Source organism: Camellia sinensis, chromosome 2 (assembly GCF_055761805.1).
Source record: "Camellia sinensis isolate YWXY chromosome 2, ASM5576180v1, whole genome shotgun sequence".
Lineage (NCBI taxonomy): Eukaryota > Viridiplantae > Streptophyta > Magnoliopsida > Ericales > Theaceae > Camellia > Camellia sinensis.
This window is the reverse complement of record NC_138962.1, coordinates 87,062,478-87,082,852: the sequence shown is the minus strand read 5'-3', so window position 1 is coordinate 87,082,852 and position 20,375 is coordinate 87,062,478. Positions and strand designations below refer to the sequence as shown.

Sequence of the window (20,375 nt, the reverse complement as noted above, 5' to 3'; positions counted from 1 at the left end):
CCAACTATTGGGCTTATTCGGCCCACCCCTGTCTATAAAAGGAAGGCACTTCATGGCATATGGAAGGTAATCTCTCTCTCCCACATAGCATACAAACACTCTTGATTTCTATACATTCATTCTTCTAATAAAAGGGTTAACTTTAGCATCGGAGTGTCTCCGCCCGGCAACCCCGGTTGGGTGGCGCCGATCATGTTCGTCTTTGCAGATCTACAGGGATGAACCTCTTCTCTTCGTTGGATCTCTACAACATCCATGTGAGAGGATATTTCATAGTCTCACAGTATGCAAATAGGTCCCTACTTCTCATTTTAATTGAAGGAAAAGAGGTCTATCAACGTTAAAGTAGATAACCAATTGGGTTAGTTGAGTTGATTAGTCATTGTACATTGTCAATTGAATTTTAAGTGATTAATTATTGCCATAGATAAAAATTAATTACTTGCTTTCTTTCATAGCACTTTTATTTAGTTGTTTATTTCTTTCTTATTATCGGTTCTTTCTTATATTAGTTGTTGGTATTATTATTACAAAAATAATAATATTAAATTAGATAATTAATTTTATTAAAAAATTCAACAAGACAAATGGTAAGTCTATATGGTTAAGATTTGTTTGTCGAAGCGAGAAATCTGGTGTTGTAAGAGAAGGGGTATTGGGTCAAAATAATAAACAGGTTGAGTTAATGTTGAAATAATTCTGACACAAATCTAAAATAACACAACCCAACATGATACAATGCCCACCCTTAATGGATAAAATGTTTGAATTAATGGTCATGGACAAAATTTTCAGAGCATTTTCTTATGCTGAAGCACTGTTTATTGCATAATAAGGGACACCAAAATACAATCAGTTTAGAGCTGTAATTTAAATTGGAACTTTCACCAGTCTCCTATTTTTCTTTATTCAAATCATGCAAGTGAATTTATCTTTATTTCAAATTATTTATTTGAATTTTTGAAAAGTTAAGTCAAAATTTCAACCTAATCATATTGGTGGGAAAACGAACTTTCATCCCCAAATTTGTTTAGTATTTTTAAAATTACAAGGTAGAAAGACTTGAACATCATAGAGAAAAGCGTATGCTGTCAGAATTACAAGAGGTCACAACCTATATCAACATCACAAATCTTACCTGGTTAAGATACCAAATTCAAAACAAGAAAAACAGTAATAAAGAATCTAAAAAACCAGCAAAAAAACAATCATATACGCTCCAAAAATTCACTAGCATTGTAAAGGGAGTCTTCAATGATGACAATCACACTTCAGATTTTGCCTTTTACCCATGAAGCTACTCACTTTCACTAATTTGATTATATTCTCCCAATCGATTTTCTCCTTGTTAAATGTGTCTATTCCTGCTTAACCACAGAGACCACGTGATAGTGGAAAATAGTCTCTCAAATTAATTTTGTCAGATCACAGTACCTTCACCACAGGAAATGAGGATTTCGGCGGCGTTTTTTGACAACGCTTTTTTAACGTCATTTTTCTCAATATTTAGCGGCGTTTTAAAAACGTCGTATATTTCTTCAACTAAAACCGGCACCGTTTTGTAATAGAAGGCGTTTAGAAACGCCTCCAAATACGGTAGGCCTCACGCTCCGATTTTGAATGTGGGATAATTGTTAAAGCCTTTGTAAACCCTAATTTTGAATCCTCACGGCTTCAAATATCGCCTCTCTCTCAACCGTCTCTAAACCCTTATCATTCTCACGATGTTGCTCCAGAGCGGTGTCATCCTTCAGAGCGATTTCGATTTCGAAGCTCCACCGCGACCACCGGCGAGGTAGCGAGCACCATCGGCGAGCAATTTCGATTTCGAATCTCCAGAGCGGCGTCTAGATCTCTCTCTTCATCTTTGAGATTCAGAGATTCAGATCGGTCTCAGTGATTTCATCTCAGAGCTATTTCGATTTTGAAGTTCTCTCTGTCGATTTCCAAACTCCAGCGAGGTATCGATTTCTCTCTCTCTCTCTCTCTCTCTCTCAAGCTCTTCCTTCCCGTCTCTCTCGATTTGGTATTTATTTGCTTGGAAACCTGTTCAGTTTCTTCTTTTGTTTGCTTTGTCATTCTTCCTCACTATGTTGTTTTTTGCTTTGAGAAAATGCCAAATGTGATTGTGATTATGACATTTGTTGGATTTGAGATCATTGACACTCGTATGGTTAAAATCTGGCTGGTGGCTTAGCCAAACGCTGGTAATTTGTTGCAGGAAGATTAGATTTCTGATAACTAGTTGAATTTCAGTTGTGCAGTTAGCATTATTAAACTGAATTTATCTTCTTATTGAGTCAATGGCATGTTCTGAATAATCTTTTTTGACTCATTCTGTATTCTGTTATCATTTTCATTTTTCATTTTGCCTTAATTGCCTACTTTAATGTCTGGACTTTTACTAGTAAATGCAAAAAATCATCTACCACTCTTTCAAATATTGTTAGGTATTTGACATCTCAACTCTACAAATAGAAATAGAACAAATACAGGTGCTGCATACTACATACTCATCAAGTGTGCAACTCATCCCATTGCCTAGTTTAATTGAAGCACTTGAGGAATTGGATTTAAACAATGCAACTGGAGGCCTTTAAACAATGAATGTTTTATATTAGAATAACTCATAAAATAATCATTATTCAGAACGGAGGGAGGAGTGAGCTAGGGTTGACATGTCCTCATATTAGAATGACTGATGGGAATTTATTTTGGTTTGTAGCATTTTTCCCCCTCTTTCCTTATGACCTGCTACTGGCTAGGGCCTTGTTTGATGAACATTCCCCAAATTTTTGTATCCATGTTGGGTTTAGCAATGCAATGTAAATAAGGTCAGCAGTTAGACAGTAAAAAGCTGTCTAGATGGAGAACTCCACATATATGTTGCCTAAACATGTAAACATCATATTAAGGCTCTGTTTTTTCGACTAAAAAAGCCACTATTTGGCTATTTAAGCCCAAAAAAAAAAAAGTTTGTTTTTCGGCTTAAAAAGCTAACAATTGAAAAGAAAGAAGCAACTAAGAGACTTTTCTACTTCAGCAACGCTTCAGGTAAGTTGTCCTTACATGCAGAATTCAATGTGTCATCTTTTCTACTTCAGGACTTTGCAATTATTTACGATAGATTCTTATTTCAGGGAATTGACATTAAAGAAATGCTTGTTGGTGCATCATTGATGGATGAGGCAAATAGGACCACCGTGGTAAAGATTTATTATTCATTCTCTTATTATTATTACTATTATTTTTAAGTCGTTGTTGTCTTCTGATAGTAGTTTTGTTACTTGAGTAGCCCAACTATTCTCGTCTTCTCAAGCAACTGAATAATGGACTTTCTACAATTGTGGGAAATGCATTTTCATCTTCTTCACTTTCTTCATCTTCTCATTCTTCTCCTCCATATTTCTTTTTTCTGGCCTTGCAAGGATGGTCCATCTCTTTCTCGCTATACAAAGGTATTGTTATATGTTGAGGTGTGTGTCCCCCACAATAGTTGTGTACCTTTTGTGTGGTCCATTGAAATTAAATATTATATACAAAAAAAATAGGCGAGGATTTGGTGTATTTGCAAAGGTTTTTTTTCTTGCATAGTCAACAAAATGGGAGTCGGTGGAGATGTTCATTGGTGTAAACTAATCATGAGGGGGAAATTAAAGTTAAAAATTGGTTGGTTCTGTTTTAAAAAATGATTAATCAAATCAGTTTGGATTTACTTATTCATTATGAGAAAGCTGTTCCATAAGACCATTATCAAAATTGCACAACCCACTCAAATCTTTCACTGAACGAGTCTTGTTTTTCTGTTTTATTCAGAATCTCAGATCCTATGATAACTTGGTCTTTTTTTATTTTGACAAATTGGATTCATTGTATTACTGGGAAAATTAGTGGGGCATAATGCATTTTTGCAAATTTTATGTCATTCCTAGATAGTTGGCCCTTGTTTCTGAGTCATTCCTGTAATTGAATGATGAAATTCTGGAAGTTTCATATCTTGCAAAGCCATAAGATATGTATCTGGTTCAAAATGCAAAGTTTAGTTTGCTTATCCCTCCATGGCTTCTGGTTAGTTCAAGTGTTCTTTGCATAGTTTTTGTAGTACTTGGACTCTAGGTATTAAAGGCACTGTTATGCACATTCCCCTAGTGTTAGTATTCTTTTTCATATATGAATTGTAGAGACTGTTAGTCACAGATGCATCTACAAAAATTTGGGATGATGCTCTTCAATCTTTTTGTTCATTTGACGTTCTAAATTATACATTCTGTTTTTAAGCTTATATTGACTATCTTATGCATTTGATATGCTTTGCAGTCATGCAATTCTTAGGTATCTTGCTTGTGCATTTCCTGGAGTAGTTGATCACTGGTGAGAATTGTTGCCTCTTTTTTGCAATTAGTTTGCCTATAAAGACCTGTGTTATATCAGTACTTCATATTGTGTTAGATACCAATTTCAGACACGAGACAACATGGCATGGGTGTATGTACACATACCCTACAGTTTTGTCTGTCAAGACTTAGGGAGCACATTCTTGGTTTCCTCAGATTCCTTACAGTATGTTAACTCAATTTTAAAATGAGGGAAGACACCTACTTCCTGTAGTTAAGCTTGGTGGTGTTCATACCCTTGAATCTGGTTCAAGTTTTTCTAGGAGCTCGGAACTATATTAATTTGAAACTTAGCTAAACAGTAACCTCCTATAACTTGCCCATTTTTGAAAACTGAAGTTTCCATATATGATATCCTGTCTCGTGAACACTTTAGCTTCCCAGGGTATAGGAGAACCAAACAGGACAAGTTCAACAATTTTGCCATGTTTCTATCCTAAAATTTTGAGGTTTGATAAATATGAGATATGATGTTCACTTAACATACTTTTCATTTTTTTACAAAATGCATGTCTATTTCACCTGTGGTATTCATTGCGCATCCCAAAGCTGTTATGTACTTGTGTCTCATATTTGATTCTAATATTTATATTCTGCAGCCTGGTTCTTAACAATGTTTTCTGTTCATTCTTAAAGGTGTCTGATCTATTCAAAAGGTCAAAGATTGAATCAGTGTTGGATTGGCATCACTCTAATTTACGCTGTGGTGCAGGTATTTTATTCCCAATGTTTTGGTATAGTAATTTTTCACCCTTTTATTTATATTTTCTAAGGTCTATGTCGTCTTGATTGATCTTTCCTTTTCAGCTACTTATGTTCTAAATACTACGCTTGCACCTGTGCTTGGCCTTCAATTGAACCCACAAGCTGCTGCTGAAGGTGAAAAACTATTGTTTGCATCACTTGCAAAGATTGAGTCTTTTTGGTTGAAGGGGAATGGTCGGTTTTTGCTAGGAAGCTCTCAGTAGTTCGAGTGGAGGTATAATTATTCTCTCACATCAATTAAAAGTCTTTTATTTTGCCATCTTGAGATTGAAAATCCATAAAAGCTTCATGAAGTTTGAAAAAGCAAGTTTTGCAATGTATCTTGTTAATATTAATTAACCTTTAGCTTTTTGTGTGCTCAAAGCCTTGGAAACCTGCCTTTTCCAATAACATATTTATTTTTAAGTTACTATTATTGTATTACTATTTAGTAATACAACCTTGCTTTGGACTAATTGCTAATAGATAGGGAATCTTGATTAGAATAATTATGGTTGGTAATGACTAGGTTCTGAGCTGAGCCTATTGAAACTCCATGGCCAACAACTATATAGACGTCGTTTTGGTCATCTTGTCTATTACACTGAAAAAAATTGTGTATATGTGTATTTGTCATTGTGGCCTTAGGTCGTATCCGACACTTGCTCAAAATTTTACTCAAATTTGAGTAAAAACTTTATTTGATATGAACTACTCTAATGGACCTAATGCCAAGACGAACCTTCCCAATTCCTTCCAAACTTTGTCTAACTTTGCCACAAACCTCTGTATCATCTTCGTTGCGACATCTAGAACACCGGGGGCCTCCCAAGGATGGGCCACCCACCTTGCAAATTTTGTTGTTATTTTGCTTAAATTGTGTGGATTTTGTACCAAGTGTTGTTTCGCTGATGCGATTTTAGACTAGTTCGAATTATGATTTTTTTGTTATTTTGTTATTTTGCCAAGAAAATAAAAAAAGAAAAGAGAGAATGGAAATATCATAATCATCATTATTGTAGACTTGTAGTGATATTCATTAATAATGAAACTTGTAAATCTAAATATAGTTTATTTTATTTTTTGGGAGTGAATTCCAGTGTTTGTTGATTATAATATTTTTATTTTTATAGTTGAATTTCGGTGAACTGAAAATCGTGTTAATTGCGTATAGGTATTGCTTGTTTTAATTTCTTTCATATTTGGAATTGAACTTAACTAAAGTGCACTGCTGTGTAAATCTGTTGAATCATGGATTTCGAATTAAATCTTTTGATTTGATTTAAATATCTTGAATATTCTGAGATTTTGGTTTTTTTTTTTTTTTTTTTTTTTTTTTGAACTTTCTCAAGTCAGCGGATGTTGATTTTGTCTGGCAATAGTGGCTAGAAGGTATGAAACATAGTATATCACAGCAAGAGGGGGGGTGTTATTCAACAGAGTTACTGGTTTGTTAGATTTCTTTTGTTTGTCTCTTTGTGTAGATCATACTGCCATTGTGCCATGTTAAGCTTCTTTCTTAGTCTATTGACATATTTGTGGAAGAAAAAGGGTAAACCACAAAAAAATAAAAATGCACTTAGGTTATGAATTATGATTGTTTGTCTTAGGTTTCTTCACCAATTCTCATTGTCAAGAGAGCAGGGTTTTATGCTTGGACACACAAAAGCTGGAGAGTTCGAGAAGAGTTTGCACGTACAGTCACATCAGCGATTGGTCTTTTTGCATCTACTGAGCTTCCTCTTCAGCGTGCTATTCTTCCTCCTGTATGGTCATTTATTATGTTTTGACTGTAGAATAGATACCTTACTTATTCTACATTAAAAAGAGAGAGAAACTTACTAGGTTTTTTTGAATTATCAGATTTTGCAAATGTTGAATGATCCAAATCTTGTTCCCTCCTCAGGAGATGTATACTCGGGCTGGGCCTCAGTTTCGTGATGAACTTTAGCGTCATCATCTTCCCACATCACTGGTGAGATAAAACCTGCTAACCTTAATCCCAAAAGGAGCAGTCCAAAAGCCAAGAATTCCACTCGGGAGGTGTCTCTGTTTGGAGGTTTATGTGCTTCAATTTAAAACTTCACAAATATTTTGGTGGTTGTTGACAAATTTATGAATTCATATGAAAAGGTCTTTCTCCATATCTTATATTTTGTTATTGCCCATTCCTACTTGGTAAGATGCATTGCATTACTGTATGCATCCAGTAGTTAAATATCTAAGACTATTTTTACTAGTTATTACTTTAAATCTCCTAGAGCTACCATACAACTTAAGTCTCTTATTGAATGATAGGTTGTGGATTTGCTTGGTAGTTATCCCATTGTTCGGCCAATGCCACATCAGCAACAATCTCATACATTTTCATCTCAAGAGGTGAACAATCATTTAATCAAAGCCTTTTTGACAATACAAGACCTTATTAATTAAAATACTTGTTCTTATTAAATGTAGGTTCACCTTTCAAAGAAAGAGAAGATTAAATGTAGGTTCACCTTTCAAAGAAAGAGAAGAACAAGAACAAGAACAAGAACAAGAAGAACTAACAAGGTAAAAGTACCTACATCACAAGGTTTTAATTTCTGAACTTTCTAAATCGATTGGATCTGTTGCTGCCTGTGCTTTCGAACTAGATGGGATTACTTACTCATGCTGAAAATTGACTCTTGGAGATGAAATAATATCGTTATATGTAACGCCCTCAAAATAATAACATTAAACCCAACAAATAAGACATGCATTTACATATAAACTAACGACATTCTTTTATTCATTAGAGTTCCATTACATAAGTATTACATGTTAACATCAAAAAAAAATGCCCTACGGGCTTACAGCTTTCCAAGTTAACACTTGGTTACAACAAAAGAGTACTAACTCGTTTACACATTAAGCCCTTGGCTTGAAGTTACATGTAATACATCAAAAGTTAAGCGTCAAAAGTATGTCCGCCTCTAGCCTCCCAACTATGTCCTTGGAGGTGGCATGCTACCTGCACCTGAAAATGATATTCCCATATAGGGTGAGCCACAGCCCAGTAGAAATACACTAAACCAACCATGAACAATGACTAAAATATTAGCAATTGATAGATGGCCAACACTGATACAATCACATAAATCACATATTTATGTCATACGACTTATGAGTTCAAGTTTCCTTTCATTTTTCCTTTTTCAATGGATAGGCATATAAGCACTAACCACATTCTCAACAGATATGTATGACAACAATATCCACATTCTCAGATAAGCAAATAAGCTATATCCACATTCTATAACAGATATGTATAACCACAATGTCCACAGATAAGCATATGAGCTATATCCACACATCACAAAGATAAGCATATAAGCTCAATCTTCACTTCTAGACAAGCATATGAGCTGTGTCTACGGAGTTCATCCCCTATCTTCTCCCAACACTATCCGGTTTAGAAGTATATCCCCTATCTTCCCCTAAACCGCGGAGTACATCCCCTATCTCCTCCTCTACACATAACGTATATAAACACATTGGTTCTATATACAATCACCCAATACATACAGATAATGTATTCTATCAGTCGTCAAGTTCCATGACACATTTCATTGATTAGTTTCAGTTTGCCTAATCATCATGCATTGTCTACAACAATCACGACTATCCTCCACCGATAGCCCAAAGCAGTTATTTCTAAACAGAAAATAATTGCACAATGGATATTCAACCAACATTTCATTTCTCTATGCCAAACATGCATTCAGGTTTATTATGAATAAAACCCCAACTTTTGTAAAATTACACAAAAGCCCCAAACTTTCACAAAATTACCAAACCAACCCCAACATCTCAAAATACCAAAATTTAAAGACAAAGTTCATAGAGAGGAGTAGGATATCCCTACCTTGAAGTTTTAGCCAAAAAAGAGATGAAGACTCGAAGATCAACGTGCTCCAAATCCAAACTTTTTCAGATTAAATCGAAGCTCTCAACACCCTCTATCTTTTTAACAAAGGCCCTAGGCTAGATTCACACCCTAGGGAGATCAAATCTTAGAGAGAATGTAAGTTTAGAGAGAGAGGGACTCGGATTTAGGTTTTGGATCAAAAGAAAGTGAAAAAGTGATGTTTAAAATCGCTACTGTCCGCTGATATAAAACACGCTCGCTCGAGCGAAGGCATGGTCGCTCGAGCGACCAGACACAGAAACTCTCGCTCGAGCGAAGAAAAACCCAGACCGCTCGAGCGAAGGAAGCTCGCTCGAGCCAAGAAAGACAACTCTCAGGTCCAGAACCAGGTGCAACCGCTCGCTCGAGCGAGCCACTCTGGCTCGACCCACCAGACACGAACCCACTCTCGCTCGAGCGACAAACTCCTCGCTCGAGCGAAGGTCCAAAATTCTGGGCAGCAACACTAGGCTCCCGAACACAACCAACCTGTAACAAACCTGCCTAACACATCCTATAACTCAAATATGAAGAAAAGGAATGTAAACACGATAATAACCAAGTACCAACATCCGCGGACACATGTCCGGATCACTGTACAACAAGGGTAAACCCGGGATCGCTATATTATATGCAGAATTGTGAATCTGGAATAAAAACCGATTAATTAGAACTGCTGCTAGAAATGATACTTTTGGACTGTTTGTTTCTCTTCTGATGGTGAATCACAGGTAGTATGAACTTGCTGATATTGGCTTGTTTTAAAATGGTAAAAGATTTGCATAGTGCTTATTCTTCCTATTTTGGGACTCTTTTTTTGCTCCTTCACTCTGATTTTTCCTCCTTTTTTTTATTATTTATTTTTTAAAATTTATTGTACTGATTGCTGCTATGAACCTGGTAAACCTTTTATTACTAGATTCATTTTGAATTGTTGTGCTGTCATTTTCTTTCTTCATGTGAGCATGTGGTAGAAGATTTTGTTATCTGCATTTTGGTTATTATATATAGTCAATTGAATTTGGTGGTTGCTTGGATGATTTTCATCATCTAGTTCCTAATTATTTTTTTACTGTGTAACGGTCCTCTTGGAAATGATGACCATTCCTTGGCAAGAGATTGTCATGACCATGTTAAAGTGGCAATAGTATATGACAGTGTGATCTATTCGTTGGCAAGAGATTGTTATGACCATATTATGCCAGTGATTACAGGGTTTTTGGAGTTAAAATTGAACTTTTGCATGAATAGAGTCAGTTTTTCATTAAATTTTCAATGAACTACCTTCTAGTGTGATCTAGCATCTTGTGTCTGTATGATTGACTTGGTAAACATCATTTTACACTGCGCTTGAACCTTACAGGTGATTGCTTTTAGTGATGAGGAGGGAGTGAGATTTCAATCTACTTTCTTACTAATTGGTTGTAACGCTGCTTGTTCTAAGTAAACTGACAAGTAGACTTTGTTCAGTGGTCTGACAGTGCAAAATGTTCTAAAAGAGAACTCTATAGAAATTTCCGAGGAAAGCTTCTTTGAGCTAAAGTATGATCCGGAGTCTGTTTGGGGTTATATCGAGGTATTCAGTCCATGTTGAATATCCTGTGGTTATTCAAGCTACATAACTTTCTCCGTTTGGTTTCAATTTGGGAATGTTTGTTAAAAAAATTTGAAAAAAAATTAAACACTAGTTTGGTGGGGGGAAAAAATGAAAATATCTTAAACACTCGTCATTTTCATATGTTTTTCTCTTTTGTACTAACATTATATTGTAACTTCTAGGCAGTTCATATTAATATTTGGAAGAGTATTGTAATATTTTTCAGATTTGTATTTGCATTCATGTTAACACACTAAGGCCTCGTTTGGGAATCCTCATTTTTAGCCAAAAAGTAAAAAAGTTACTAAATTAGCCAAAAAGTCAACAACTCATACCAAAAAGTCAAAAGATTCTTTTTTCTCTCTACTTTTTGTACATTTTTTCGTAAAAAGTCAAAAAGTCATCCCAAACATACTAGTTTTTTTTAGCTCATATTTTAGCCAAATAGCCAAAAAGTTACTAAATTAACATGTTCCCAAACGAGGCCTAAATGTGTGTTTTAGTTGCCTTTGTTACTGATGGTGTGGCGTGTGTAGCTACTTTTCTCTTTGTGCTTTGGCATTAATATTCTTAGTAATCTTTTGTAGCTTATTTTGTGTGTTAAATGGGGGAGTGGTGAGAGAGAGAAGAGGGTAATGTCATTTTGTGGCTTTGTATACAAAGTAGTAATTTTTTGATTGAGAATTGTGAATTCAATTTTTGGATATGTTATTTTGTGGGTAATGGTGATTTGATATTAAATTGAATGGGAAAGTGAATTAATGTCGCATTTTTTAATGGAAGTTATTATTTCATATTAGTGCTATTCAATTTTATTATAGGTATTTTCAATCACATAAAATTAGCACAATTTCAAAAAAAAAAAAAAAAAAAAAAAGATAACAAGGCATTTTTAAAAATGCCACGGTTGGAATTTTTTAAAATTAAAAAAACCTATGACGGCATTTTAAAAGCGTCGCTAAAGTCAGAGTTGACGTCACAGTACCGTTAGGATAGGACATTTGGCGGCGTTTATATAGCGACGTTTTCCAAATGTTATAAAGCTATAGCAACAACCGCATTGTCGGCATTTGGTACTAAACGTCACAAAAAGAATTAGTGACGTTTTTACACTTATAGCGGCGTTTTTTAAACGCTGCTAAATGTGTATTTTCTAGCAGTGCTTGAAGTAACCAAGCCAGCTCAACAATATAGGCAACTTAGCAGTTTGCCTAAGCTGCACCAATAATTTCCTTCTTGCCAAAGGCCCCAACTGTCCAAGGCCCTAGAGCCTAAGGCCTCATTTTGATGCTTGGCCTAGGGCTCAGAAAACCTTAGGCAACTACTATGAAGTAAACCACCAATTCATCAAGCTTTGTAAGTTACCTGGAAAACCTCCATGACTAATTACACAATAACAACAAATGAACTGTTGTTTCAACCTCTAAATCAAAAAAAAAAAAAAAAAATCTCTTACTACTAACAGACAATGGTAAAACTTGCATGACTTGATTACACAGTAATAACAAATGAACTGTTGTTTCAATCTCTGAAAAAAAAAAAAAAAAACTCTACTGCTACTAACAGACAATGGTAAGATATGTTAATTAATTAAAAGATCCTTTGTAGAAGTGCTTGCCAACAAAAAATTTGGATCCTTGGAGGAGCTAGACTTGTCTCGATTGTCCTTATAGGGTTGAAGCGCAATCCCAAAGCTCTCCTCATAACAGATGCAAAAAGAGTTTATTGAAAATTAATAGCCCATTCTTTTCACCTTTTCAGTAAATACCATCCTCCTTATGAATGTCTATTTCACATTGTCTAAAATTCTCTGCGGTTCTTTCAAACAATCCTCCTCCCATACAAATAGCTGTCTCCTAAATTCCAATCTCCACCTCTTACTTTCACAGTCATGAATAAACACTCCAGCTACACTGTCAAGTTTTCCATTGAAAGTGAAAAATAACCTAGGAAAATTTTGCATTAATGATTTGTCACCAGCCCAAATATTAGTCCAAAACTTCCAATTTAATCCATCTCCTATCTCCAACAGCATATTACTCATATATTCTCGGGTAACCATAACTTTTCATCTCCGATGTACTACTTATAAATTTTAATATCTTCAGTACTAATAATGCTTTCTTTTCTTTCCCAAACGTCCACCACCATTTTGACAGTAAGGCAACATTTTTTATTCTAATGCCACCACTAGCCCCAAAACTCCATTATAGTATAAATCTTTTTCAAATTCACCAAGTGAACTTTCCTTTTTTCAGAACAAAGGAAAGTTATGGTTTGTTAATCAAATGATTGACATGCAGAAGTAATGTGGATGATCAGAGTTAAGCTGTTATCAAGGTTGAAGTAGATGAAGCATTAACAACAAAAACAAAGCCAATTAAATCTGATGTTGAAACAATATCAGCAACATTATCGGTTATCATAGTAAAGAAAATGACCACATCACTCCACAATAACAGATACATACTTCTTAATTATGTTATAGAACACCAAATGTTCTTTTTTTAAAAGGCAAAATAAAATATTTTATTGACGAATAATGTAGTACAAGCAGTACAATGAAATTATATCAATAAAAGATGCACATTCCAACTAGAACGGCATATGCATCAAGAAAAACATAAACCAAACTCAGGCCAAGCCAAACAAACTTGGCAAGACAACAACACCAAACAACCCTTGTAAAGACAAGGTGAATCACCAAACAAAATCAACCCCACTCCAACAGCAAACCACAACACACAGCAAAAAGAACACAACTACAAAGAAGAAAATTCCAGCAATTCCAAACAACACTCGAGCAACTCTAACCATCACTCAAGACAACAAAGAAGCACCACCATAAAGCTCAGAAAACTCCGAACCATACAAATTTGACAGCAAAAATCCGACACAACTACAAAGAAGAAAATTCCAGCAATTCCAAACAACACTTGAGCAACTCTAACCATCACTCAAGACTACAATGAGGCACCACCATAAAGCTCAGAAAACTCCAAACTGCACGAATTTGATAGCAAAAATCCATCAGCAACACCACAACCACAACACTAAAACCGAAAATCATTCACCACCTCAACACTAGATGTTCTGTCTAAACTCTTTGCATATATCCACAAGCTAATTAAAGTTGTTGGCTGCCTAAAGAAATCTTCATCTCATACACATGAAATTACAAAGGTAAACATTCACCATGTCCTCCTTGATGGAAAGCAAGCAAGCATGCAAGATAGATGACTGAGGCACTTGTCTTTTTGTTAATCAAGTGAACTCGTCGCTATGTTTAGTTCTTCATACTCTTTAGCAAGCTAGAAACCTGGAAAGCACCAACAGGGGGTTGGTTCAGTGGATAAAACCTTCGAATCTCTCGCTCAAGGCTTGGGTTCGAGTCTCCATAGCCCCTTGTTGGGGTTAAACATACTCCTTAGCGCCTAAGCTTCGGCCCCGATGTAGGTGCGCTGCAGATATGCTGTAGGTACTAAGGGGCAATACTCCCTTACGGATATGTTGGAATAGCCTATCTGCATATCCATTTTAAGAATAAAAAAAAAAAAAAAAAAGAAACCTAGAAAGCAAAATTGAAAAGCAGAGAAGATCAGAAAAAAAAATTTAATAAACTAAAATTATAAAACATAAAAACTAGTGGATTTGGGGAAACAAAACTGATGCAACCCAAAAAAAATTCAGGATTGAAATTGTAGAAATTTAGGTAAATTACAAATACACCCCTTGAGGTTTACTTAAAAACATGAATTGCTCCTTATGATTTTGAAAATTATATTCCGCTCGTTCAAGTTTTTAATATTATAACAAATGACCCCTTTCATTAATAAATCATCAAGCCAATTAACAATTTCTAATGATGTCAAAAATATACTTCAATTAATAATTCAAATAATTTTATTATTGTATAAAAAAGTAATTAGAAATTTTATTTTTTCTATTAATTATGTTAAATAAAAAAAAATGATAATAAGAAAAAATCTATTTTAACCAAATCTCATAGATGTATTTATAATTTATCCTAAAAATGTTAACCACGTGGTGGAAACGATGCAAAGAGCAATTTTACCTTCACGCTAGAATTAGGGGCAGACAATTCCTTACGCTGAGAGATTTAGGGAAGGGATTTGAAAAGGAAAAGGAAAAATATGTGTGAAATAAGGTGAAATATATGTATATTTTATTCACATTTCACCTATATTTTCCTTTTCTTTTTCCAAAGCTCTTCTCAAATCTTCTAATCAAACACAACATTAGTAAACAATGAGAACAAGTAACAAACTACCCCCCAAGGCTTCCGTTTCTTCTTGTCTATTTTCATTTTCATTTTTTATTTTGGAAATTGGAAGGCATTACTTGTTTACCATATTGTTTTTGTTTTTAAATAAAAATAATGTTAATTCTAAAATTTTCAAAATTTTTGAAAATGGATCCTCCAATAATATACATCTACAAAAAAAACGTATATCATATACAAGTTATAATACTTTGTGATAGTCATTTTGTAGTGTTAATACCAAAATGTGTCATAGCAAAATTACTTTTAGTCATAACTAAAGAAACCAAAATAAATCATAACCAAACGTCATTTGAGTTATAAGCAAAGACTTCTTTAGTCATAACTAAAATAACAATCATAATAGTTTATAACTAAATTGTAATCAATACCATATTGAGTTATGGTCAATCAAGTCACCACCAATACCACAATAAGTTATAATCAAACATCACTACACTTATACGTATACCCAAAAATTTCTTTGATCATAAGTAAAAATAACAATTATAATAAGTCATAATTAATTCATAACCAACCACGATGAGTTAAGCCAATACTACAATTAGTTATAATCAAATAACACAAAGATATATATGGTATATATATTTTAAAGTGTGTATTATAGAATGTGCGGATATAAGCAGATATACTTTCAAAGTAAAAAGTATCATAAAAAAAATAAAATAAAAAAGTGTGTCGTTGCACCTGTGGAACGAGATAATAGTTCGTATTTCAGTTCAACAGGTGTCTGCCTCCAATGGTGTATGCTCGGAATATGCCGAACCTTTTGGTGATCCATGCTCCCTTCTCCACGTATGCATTCTATGAGCTCATTCGTAACAAATGTCAAATACAATCCTTGGAGATCTTCGAGATACTCGATGCCGTGAGGTAGTATCTTCAACTGCATACATTTCCGAATAGAAAATTCTTGGAGACCTGGCATCACCCCCCTCTCTATAATAATCTCATTTAACTGAGGAAAATTCCACAATTCCAATATCTAAGTTTATGGAACCCTTCACTAAAGCATAATTGTCCTCCTCCTTCATATGCATTACAAAGGAACAACTGTCCCAAATTCGGAAGCGCTTGAATGTATGGAATAGGGTCTTCTGTTAGTCTGGACCATCGCAATGACAAAAAAGTAAGGTTTTGAAGTGAGTGAAACCAACAAGGCACTTTCTCCAATTTTCCAGCTAAAATGAGCACCTTCAGGTGGCGAGGAGGAGTTGAGGAGAGTGCATCCATTCGTAGGTATTAATCCTCATCAATCACCTTCACAGACAAGCGACAAAGGAGACTCATATTTTGGATTGCAGTACACAAGTCCTCCTCGTCTACTTCTCTCACCTTTGTGATTCCAATCCTTTTAAGTTGTGTCATGTTCTTGATTCGCTTCATCAAGTCTGCTTGTGCTTCTACACCTGCCAAAACTTGCAAGTTTTTTAGCTTGCAAATATTAGATGGTGTTGTCGTACCACGAACAAAATGAAAGTCATCCAAAAGTCCATAGTCAAAGTGGTACATCTTTAGATGTCGCAAATTTCTCAACTCTGTGATTCCAGCTGGAAGCACTTCTATTTTGGAGTCAGTAATGTCTAGAGTGTTTAGGTTGCACAGTCTTCCAATGGATTTTGGAAATTCCTTCACCCTAGTTCCTTTCAAGTTCAAGTACCTTAAATTGAATAGATCCACTAGTTCTTCAGGCAATACTTCGATCGGTGCATCCTCAAGATCCAATACTCTTAACAATCGTAAGCTTAGTGGCAATGCTATCTCCTCAACAACAAATACAAGAAGAGATCGAAGCTTCAACATGCCCTTCCAATTCCCCAATTGTGATTCTCTACCAATTGATTGAATCGACATGCGACGATTTGTTGCACTTTCTTCTTCATCATTTGCCTCTCGCCCATCATATACAACACAAAACTTCTCCATTTCTGATGTGGAAATTGCAAGCTCACGCATAAGATCATGCATCTTACAATTTTTTGGCCTTCCTAATTCATTTCTCATTACGACTTGAAGCATGCTTCGGCAAATAAGCTCCATAAGGTAGCTTTCTGCTACCTCCTCTGGTGTTCTCCCTCTCACCTTTTCTACGAACCCTTCTGCCATCCAAAGTCTAATGAGCCTCTTTCGTTTAATCTTATAATCTTCCGGGAAAAGACAACAATATAAGAAGCAACACTTTAGTCGGTATGGCAAATCATTGAAGCTAAGCAACAATATAGTTTTCACAACTTCTAGCCCAGGGTTGTTGCTCAATTCCCAGCTCAAGCTGTTATAAATTTTTCTCCATTCCAACTCGAGATATTTAGAAGGCATGACACCCCCCAAAGCTACAATTGCAAGAAGAAGCCCTTTACATTTTGCAACAAGGTCTTGAGCTAAGGTTTTGAGATGTTGAGGACAACATCTATTTGGATTGCTTGAAAAAGCTTTCATACAAAAGAGGTTCCATGCATCACTTACACCCAACAATTTGATATAATGGACATAACTTTTTACCCCAAAAGAAGATGAAGCTATCTCTTCATTTCGGGTTGTAAGTATGACCCGACTCCCCAGTCCTTCATCAAGAAGTGATACATGTATATCCCTCCAGAGGTTGCTACTCCATACATCATCAAAGACAATTACGTACCTTTTCAACCGTAAGAAGTCCGTAATCATCTCTATGAGCTCTCTATAGCTCATACTGCTTAAATCCATTGGAATTGCTTCCTTGGCACCACCATAGAATTCCTTAATCATGCTTCTAAGTAAGTCATTGACTACATATGTTTGGGAGACAGTTATCCATGCATAGCAATCAAATTGTCTCTTGACAATTTGGCTATTGTAGGCTTGGGCAACCAGAGTGGTCTTACCTGAACCACCCATCCCCACCACTGAAATAACTGTGCGTTGTGATTCTTCTTTGTCCGTCAACCAGTCCAATAATTGTTTCTTTCCATCTTCGATCCCCACTAGATCATCATCTTTAAAAAATAGAGAAGACTCGCTGAGGTTTGGCAGCCGCCTCTGATGGTCTTGGGAGCTTGAGCTTGAGCTTGAGCTTGCTTCTCCTACACCATCGACCCCATAACGTCGGTTTCTTTCTGGGATGGCTTTGATCATGCTGTTGATTTTCTGTAACTTTGTGGCTATTCGATGCCTCACCCATAGATTCTTTGGGGCGTAGACTATCTGACGGAGGAACCTTGTGAATTTACCGTGTACTTTTTGCTTGTTCATGTAATACATGTATTCGTCTATGATATCTTCAACCTCGTAGGCCAAGTCTCTAACATTGGCCACCCAAGTCTTCTCTCCTTCAGTTTGGACTGTTGTTTTATCGGCATCCTCCAGAAAAGATCTCATGCTTGCGAACTCGAGCTTCAGTTGGTTGAGTTCATCGCGTACTCCTCCAATCAACGATGCTTCGCTCTCAAGGGCGGAAACTATTCTTCCAATCAAAAGTCCCACGGCAGCCAAGGCCATGCTAGCTTTCTACCTCCCTCCCCTCTTACTTCTTAGCACCCTGGTCTCTCTTGTCTTGAAGATGAGTAGTTTGTAATATGTACCTGGTTTGTAATATGAATCTGGTTTGTAATATGATATACTTTCTTATATTTTGGCTTTGGTTCATTTGTCACATCATTACATATGGGGACCTACACATGGACCAAACCTGCCAAACATTGTTGACAATTGTTTCTCTATCACTGAGAGCTCGTTTGGCATAAAAAAAAAAAAAAAAAAGTTAAAGTTTTTTTTGGTTAAAATAATCACAAAATGATATAATAGGCTTTTTAGCTTAATAAGACAAAACATCATATTCAATCCATAATTATTTTATTTTTTCTCTCAAAAAAGTCAAAAAGTCTATCTCAAATAAGACTTTTTAGCCCCAAGTTAAAATAGTCAAAAAGCCAAAAAATCAATCCACATCCCAAACGAACCCTTAGTTTTATATTATCATGTTACATTATATGGTAAGATATTATTAATTTTTAATTATTTATTAATTATTTTAATAGAAGAAAATCAATTATACATAGAAAGTGATATAAAACAGTAATAATAAAAATAAAAATAAAAATAAAAAGAAGCTGAAATACACCATTTTTCTACATTATTTTGGTATCACATATATGCATATATGTGGAGAAATCATAAAAAAATCATCACTTTTATTCTTTTCTTTTCTTTTCTTTTTTTAGTTTTCTGTACATTTGTAAAAGTTATATTGAAATATATAAAAATAAATAAATAAACTATATAAAAGTAAACTATATAAAAGTACCTGGGCCACTTGTTCAAGTCTATGCCTCTGTAGCTTTTGCTTTAATGTGTGGCAGATATGTATGAGGTACCGGACTTCGATAGAAACCCCCTTCAATTACCGCTCTCACTCCTTTCTCACACACACGTGACGGGTGGTGATTGGAGGAGAAGGAAAAAAAAAAAAAAAATTCTAACCAATGAGAGAGCAGGAGGGTCAAGGGGTTGGGGGGACAAGGTGACCGGATCTTTTTCCATTGAGGTACCTGGGCCACTTGTTCAAGTCTATGCCTCTGAAGCTTTTGCTTTAATGTGTGTGTGTGGAAGATATGTACAAAGTACCTGGGTCACTTGTTTGTTTGGTTTTTTTGGGACCTAGTCCTTGGACTTGCACAACGTTATTTGGAAAAATTCTACTAATGCCAAAAAATTGTTAAAGAAAATTATCATGATAGGTTAACTGTGGTTGAATTGAATTTAAATTATACATTGATATTTTTTAAAAATTTAAATGTATTATTAGAGCTGAAATATTTACAAGCCTAGCAACGGATCCATGTGACGCACATTGTAATTTAGAAAGAAAAAGAGAATTAAAAAATTGCATATAAAATTTTCATACATAAAAATCATATAAAATGATGTGTCTCTATCATTGTTGCCAATCTATGACACAATGATAGTTGTTTTGTCTTGAATTGAAAAGGATCACAAAAAATCACATTATTCTTTATATTTTTTATCAGCAGGATTAAGATCGGCTTTGATTTTTTCGGATCCCAAAGCAAACTTTTAACACGACCCTTTCATACATATTTTTTTTAAAAATAATTATGTGCTAAATTTTTTTTTTTTTTGGGTATTTGACAATATTCGTAAAAAAATTACTTCCAATATATATATATATGTATGTATTAAAATTTGAGCAAAATATACATTAAAATTTACAATAAGAAAAATGACCAAAATAATTTAAATTGAAATATCAAACAAAAAGTAAACAAACTGTAAAAAAATCACTTAAACATTATTCTCCTAGCATTTTTAACTATAAAATTACTAATTTAGTTTGCATAATTCAACTTATAGGCTAAATAATTTTTGATGGATAAAATTGCTAATTCATTTAATCTTTCATTTGACATAGTG

The 20,375-nt window shown here is 34.8% G+C and overlaps 1 long non-coding RNA gene and 1 pseudogene across 3 annotated transcripts; one reads left to right on the top strand and one right to left on the bottom strand.

Annotated features, from left to right (window-relative positions):
- The first annotated feature begins 1,630 nt into the window (after positions 1–1,630).
- On the top strand, positions 1,631–11,231 carry LOC114318735 (uncharacterized). 2 transcript variants are annotated; one of them, XR_014361267.1, is made up of 11 exons: positions 1,631–1,961; positions 3,141–3,206; positions 4,318–4,371; positions 5,031–5,106; positions 5,202–5,373; positions 6,491–6,530; positions 6,749–6,904; positions 7,002–7,197; positions 7,437–7,517; positions 7,631–7,691; positions 10,433–11,231. It is a non-coding gene; the product is annotated as an uncharacterized LOC114318735 (long non-coding RNA). The 2 variants fall into 2 exon arrangements; XR_014361268.1 differs by lacking the exons at positions 1,631–1,961; positions 7,437–7,517; positions 7,631–7,691; positions 10,433–11,231 and having other exon boundaries at positions 2,002–3,206; positions 6,783–6,904; positions 7,045–7,391.
- Positions 11,232–12,990: 1,759 nt separating this feature from the next.
- LOC145815171 (disease resistance protein RPM1 pseudogene) lies at positions 12,991–18,443 on the bottom strand (annotated as a pseudogene). The gene is made up of 2 exons (XR_014358254.1): positions 15,657–18,443; positions 12,991–13,052 (listed from the first exon to the last, which is right to left on the bottom strand). The product of XR_014358254.1 is annotated as a disease resistance protein RPM1 pseudogene (transcript).
- Between the last annotated feature and the right edge of the window lie 1,932 nt (positions 18,444–20,375).